Raw genomic sequence first — 6701 nt, forward strand, 5'->3', positions numbered from 1 at the left:
GCAACCTGATATCAAAACTTACTATACAACTATAGTAATCCAGACAGCATGGTGTTGGTGAAAAATTAGACACAGTAATCAATGGCGCAGGATAGAGCACCTAGAAATAGACCGACCAAAATATAAGCACCAGGTGTTTGACAAAGGAGCAAAGGCAATTCAATGGCGAAAGGATAATCTTTCCAACAAATGGTGCTGAAACAAATCCACTCCCACATGTAAACCTCACACCTTTTACAAAAGTTAATTTAAAATGGAACATACTTCAAGGTAAAATTCAAAACTATAAAACCTCTAAAAGGGGGCGTCTGGGTGGCTCAGTCAGTTAAGCTTCTGACTTCAGCTTAGGTAAATGAGTTGGAGCCCCATGTCAGGCTCTGTGCTGACAGCTCAGAGCCAGGAGCCTTCTTGGGATTCTGTGTCTCCCTCTCTCTCTGCCCCTCCCCACTCTCAAAAATAAATAAAACAAGTAAAAAAAAAAAAAAGCTTCTAAAAGAAAACAGGAGAAAACCTAGGTGAGATTTCATTTGGTGATGAATTATTTTATTTTAATTTTATTTTATTGTATATATTTTTTGGTGATGAGTTTTTAGATATAGCACCAAAGCATGATCTATATAGAAAAAAAACTGACAGGGAGGATTTTATTAAAATTGATATTTCTGCTCTGCGAAGATACTGTTAAGAGAATAGCAAGAAAAACCACAAACTGGGAGAAAATCTTTGCAAAACACAGATCTGATAAAGGACTTGATTAGAATATACAAAGAACTCTTAAAACTCAATGATATAAAAATGGCCCAATTAAAAAACAAAAGGCCGAACAGACACATCAACAAAGAAGATATAGAGATGGCAAATAAGCATACGAAAAGATCCTCACTATCATTTGTCATTAGGGAAATATTAACGCAACAGTGAGATGCTACTGCACACATACTAGAATGACTAAGATTCAAAACACTGGCAACACCAAATGTGGGTGGGAATGCAGGGCACAGAAACTATTATTTGGGGGTGCCTGGGTGGCTCAGTCGGTTAAGCGGCCGACTTTGGCTCAGGTCATGATCTCACGGTTCATGGGTTTCAGCCCCGCGTCGGGCTCTGTGCTGACGGCTAGCTCAGAGCCTGGAGTCTGCTTCAGATTCTGTATCTCCCCCTCTCTCTGACTCTCCTCTGCTCACGCTGTCTCTCTCTCAATCTCTCTCTCTCTCAAAAATAAATAAAACATTTAAAAATTTTTTAAAAACCCTCTTATTTGTTGCTGGTGGGAATGTAAAATGGCCACTTTGGAAGACACTTTGGTAGTTTATTGTAAAGTTAAATGTAGTTTTACCATAGGGACAAGCAAGTGCACTCCAAGGTATTTACCCACTTGATCTGAAAATAAGTCCTTACAAAAATCTGCACACCAATGTTTATAATATCTTTCTTTCATAACTCCAGAAACTGGAAGAACCAATATGTCCTTCAATAGATGAATGAATAAACAAACTATGATGCTTTCATACAATGGAATATTATTCAGAACTAAAAAGAAACCAAGCCATGAGCATACAGGGATGAATCTTAAATGCATTTTACTAGAGGTTGCCTGGGTGGCTCAGTCAGTTGAGTGTACAACTTCAGCTTAGGTCATGATCTCACGATTTGTGGGTCTGAGCCCCCCATCAGGCTTTGCACTGACAGTAAGAGCCTACTTTGAATTCTCTGCCTCCGTCTTTCTGCCCCTGCCCCCACTCACATCACATTTTCTCTCTCTCTCTCTCTCAAAAATAAACATTAAAAAATCAATAAAAATTGCATATTACTAAGTTAAGGAAGCCAGTCTGAAAAGGCTATATACTGTAAGATTCTCATTATATCACATTCTGGAAAAAGTAGCATTATGACAATAGTAAGAATCAATGGTTGCCAGGGACCTAGGGGGAAGGAGAAAGGGTTGAATAGGTAAAGCACAGGCAATTTTTTTAGGGTGGTTAAATTACCCTGTACGATACTATAGTCGTGGATACTTCACTCTATGCATTTATCAATATTCATAGAACTTCATAGCACATTATATATGCAAATAAAAGATCATTTAGGAGAGCAGAGGATCCCAAGTTGGGACACAGAATGTGACAAAATAATCTAACTGTAGTACAGTGTATGAAACAAACTCATTGAAGAAGCTGAGGGAAAAGGAAATGAGTGGAATCTATGAGATTACAGGCTAAAGAAAATTTGCTTAAATACTATATTCTAGTTGATAAAGTTGATTGCAATGTAGGTGTGGGTTATTCTTATACTGCTACACATGTATACTGAAATTAAATAAGTAAATGGATGACAGATGGTGGGACTCAAGTTTCTCATTTGTTGGAGTAGGAGCTTTTAAGATAAGCACAGGGAGGAAGGTAGAATGATCCATTTGGTAGTGGATTCAAGTTGGAGACATCAATAGGAGCACATATTTAGCTTAATATAGATAAAGATAGTTACATATAGAAATACTTATAGGTATGTTTCCATAGATGGAGTAGTAAACTCATATGTGTATTTCTTTCCTCTGTCAGCTGATAGGGCTTAGAAGCAATGACATTCTAGTGGCAGCAAGCACACCTTTCACCAGATCTTGGTTTTTAATACCACTTTCTGGTAGAACCAAGTCTTTTTGGAATAATGGCTTATTCTAGGACTGGGGCAGGAAAATACAAGATCAACTTGGACCATTTTGTAGTGTCAGAAAGTAAGGAAATGCTAGACACACACACACACACACACACACACAGGGACATGATGTAAGTATGTTAACTGAAAGAACATTCAGTGGTGAAAGCTGAAACAATGTGAATGACAAATAAAAATAAATATAACTCAAAATATAACATAAATATCCATGAGTGCATTTTGATGTAAATAAATTATTGTTTATCAATATCACATAAATGGAGGAGAAGAGACAAATCTGCCATGCAAAAGGAACTCCAAAAAATATATGTAGCTACTCAAAGTGTTGGAAAATAACCCTACATCTTAGATATAGTCTGTACATATGAGTTTCTTCCAAAGTGTACAGAATGGAGGGGGCAGGAGAAGTAACTTTACAGTAGAGAAACAACAAACACTGCGTCAACTACATGATCAAGGTCAACATTAACAGTGGTAAGTTACATTGACAGTGTGTGCCCTTGATATAAGGTGATGAAAATGGCACTTCACCTCTATTGGTCTTCCTCCCCAAAACCTATACCCTCATTCTGATAATGAGAAAAATATTAGGCAAATCCCCAATCGATCAGTATTCTTCAAAACTGTCAAGGTTATCAAACCAAGGAGTCTGAGAAACCATCGCAGCCAAGGGGAGCCTAAGGAGAAATGATAACTGAATGTTACAAAGTATTCTGGATGGGATCCTAGAACAGAAAAAAAGACGTTAGATAGAAGCTAAGGAAATCTGATAAACTGTGTAGTTTAGATAATAATAATGTATCATTATTGGTTCATTAATTGTGACAGATGTACCATATGATCTCTAAATAAAGGAAACTGGATGCAGGTCATATGAGAACTCTGTGTACTATTAGCTCAGTTTTTTTTCCCTATGAATCTAAAACACTTCTAGAGAAACCTAGTTGATTCAGCCAGTAGAGCATGTGACTCTTAATCTCCATGTCATGAGTTTGAGCCCCATACTGGCGGTAGAGATGAGTTAAAATAAAACTAAATAAAAATAAAACTGCTCTAAAAATGAAAGTCTCCTTAAAAAACAAACCTGAGAAAATTTAAAATTAGTTCAATACTTAAAAATAACAATGGTAAGCCAGTGCATGATAACATTTATGATTTTTCGGAAATACATATTTTTGAACAGACATGGTTATGAAAAAATAAAAATACCTATTTTTTCTTTTTCTTCTTTTGAGAGACAGAGACACAGACAAAGTGTGAGGGTGGATAGGGCAGAGATAGATGGAGACAGAATCTGAAGCAGGCTCCAGGCTCTGAGCTGTCAGCACGGAGCCCAATGTGGGGCTCAAACCCACAAACTGTGGGATCATAACCTGAGCCAAAGTCCAACGCTCAACCAGCTGAGCCACCCAGGCACCCCCAAAATACCTATTTGTTAAAGCTTATTTATTTTGAGAGAGACAGAGAGAGTGTGAATGCAAGGGGGGCAGAGAGAGAGGGAGAGAGAATCCCAAGCAGGTTTTGCACTGTCCACACAGAGCCATTGCAGGGCTTGAGCTCACAAACTGTGAGATCATAACCTGAGCCAAAATCAAGGTCAGACGCTCAACCAACTGAGCCACCCAGGTGCCTCAAAATACCTATTTTTCCAAAACAAAATCTATTTGGTGAGAAAAGTGTTATTTTCCTGTTTTTGCAAATCTCTTTAATATTTGGCTTAACAGAAGACAGCTTGATTCTTATGATGTCATATATTCTTTTAAGTTTATTCATTTTTGAGAGAGAGAGAGAGAGAGAGAGAGAAAGCAAGTGGGGGAGGGGCTGAGGAAGAAGGAAAGAGAGAGAATCCCAAGCAGGCTCTGCACTGTCAGAACAGAGTCAGACTCAGACTTAATCAACACTTAATAGATTGAGCCACCCAGATGCCCTGCTATATATTCTTTTGATTGAAGTATATGAGAAAAATGTAGCTGCATATAGGTATGTAACTGGAAAAGGGAAATATTTTAGCAGTTTTTTCAGATCATTGTTGACAATACACTAAAACTAAACTAAACTAAAATCAACACATGGTAGTTGCTTTATTTTAAGTTTATTTATTTATTTTGAGAGAAACAGAGAGAGCAGGGGAGGGGCAGAGAGAGGGAGACAGAGAGAATCCCAAATAGGTTCTGCACTGTCAGCTCAGAGTCTGACGTGAGGTTTAAACCCATGAATCGTGAGATCATGACTTGAGCTGAAACCGAAAGTCAGAGACTCAACTGCCCTGAGCCTTCCAGGCGCCCCCCCCCCCCAGTTTCTCTCTCTCTCTCTTTAAGTTTTATTTATTTGTTTTGAGAGAAAGTGAGAGAGAGACAGAGAAAATGAGATCAGGGAAGGGGCAGAGAGAGAGGATGACAGACTCCCAAGCATATTCTGTGTCATCAGTGCAGAGCCTGATGTGGGGCTCAAACTCACAAACTGTGAGATCACGACCTAAGCTGAAATCAAGAATCAGACAATTAACCGACTGAGCCACCCAAGCGCCCCAACAAGCGGTAGTTTCTTAAAGATTAGTTGCAGTGTGTAATACAAAAGCATATGAGTAAACTTTTGGTGTTCTTTACATTAAATTCTTACACTTTAAAGATGAATCTCCTATTTAGACATAATTTTGTGACATTATGCAATTGCTATTTGGAAAATAATTGTCCACTGAGTTATACAGATATTTCAAATGTTAATACAGTTCATTAAGCAATATAAAAGTTAAAAAATCACATACATCAGAAAATCTTTTAAGTATTAGATGTTATGCTCATCACGGTGGGTAAAAGTTTTCTAAATTCCTAATTTTCATCTGGAAGCTTGAATTTTATCTTGGGAAACAAACAGTGTCAACTGTTTTACTAAAACGAACAGGCCTACTTTGTTTATTTGATTTTTTGTGAAAATATTTGCCAAAGAATCAACTCTGAATATCTTTACTTTGTCATTTCATTCCAGTAAAAATGCCATTCCTTGAATAAGGTTGCTAGGTTGGAGTACAACTCAATTGCACAGGAGTTTTTCCTTAAGACCCTCAGGGCACATCAGCGTGCAGCATTAGTGCGTTACGCTACTTCCCACTTTGCCAAAGAAAATGTTAAAAAGATATGTGCTTAGTACTTGGGATTTCATAAAGAATAATTTTACTGCTTCATCAAGGACATTTGTAAGTGAAACGGGCGGTGAAGAATATGAAGAATATTTGTACACGTTGGTGCCACTCTCTTCATGCTCACCTGCCAAGCATTGTGCCCAGCACTGCTTTAGCACCATCAGTTCCAATGTCAATGCATTTTGTCATTTCTTTCTGTTTGTAATTTCATAGATTATGATTTAATTTTTAGAGAAAACAGGCAACATTCATACAGAAGTCAAGAAACACTAGAAGAAATACTATAGTTGGTTAAAGACATAGAGAGGTGCAACTCCTCCAACGGATATAGAACTTAAACGAAATATACTTTTAAGGAAGTCTGTTGAAGCAAAGACTGCTGACGTTATCTGTGGGCATAATGAAATGAAATGAATTCAAAGGGAAGGGAGATAAGTAGACTATATCTTATATCCTGTCTCTCATGCCCCAAATTCAATCCATTACTAAGTTTTGTTGATTTTATCTCCCAGTTATCTCAAATTTGTCCATTTGTTTTCACCCCCCAGCCTCTGCCCTGTCCAAGCCACTATTATCTTACCTCAACATCTGATTGATTTATTCCTTTCCCTTGTTCCTATCCAGTACGTGTTCCACCAAGCAACCAGTGATCTTTTAAAGATCTGATCTTATGAAAACTATAGAAAACTTATGAAGGAAATTGAAGAAGACACAAAGAAATGGAAAAACATTCCATGCTCATGGATAGGAAGAATAAATATAGTTAAGATGTCATTACTACCTAAAGCACTCTACACATTCAATGCAATTCCAATCAAAATTGCACCAGCATACTTCTCAAAACTAGAACAAACTATCCAAAAATTTGTATGGAACCACAAAAGACCCC

Source organism: Hyaena hyaena, unplaced genomic scaffold (assembly GCF_003009895.1).
Source record: "Hyaena hyaena isolate Hyena2069 unplaced genomic scaffold, ASM300989v1 scaffold_599, whole genome shotgun sequence".
Classification (NCBI taxonomy): domain Eukaryota; kingdom Metazoa; phylum Chordata; class Mammalia; order Carnivora; family Hyaenidae; genus Hyaena; species Hyaena hyaena.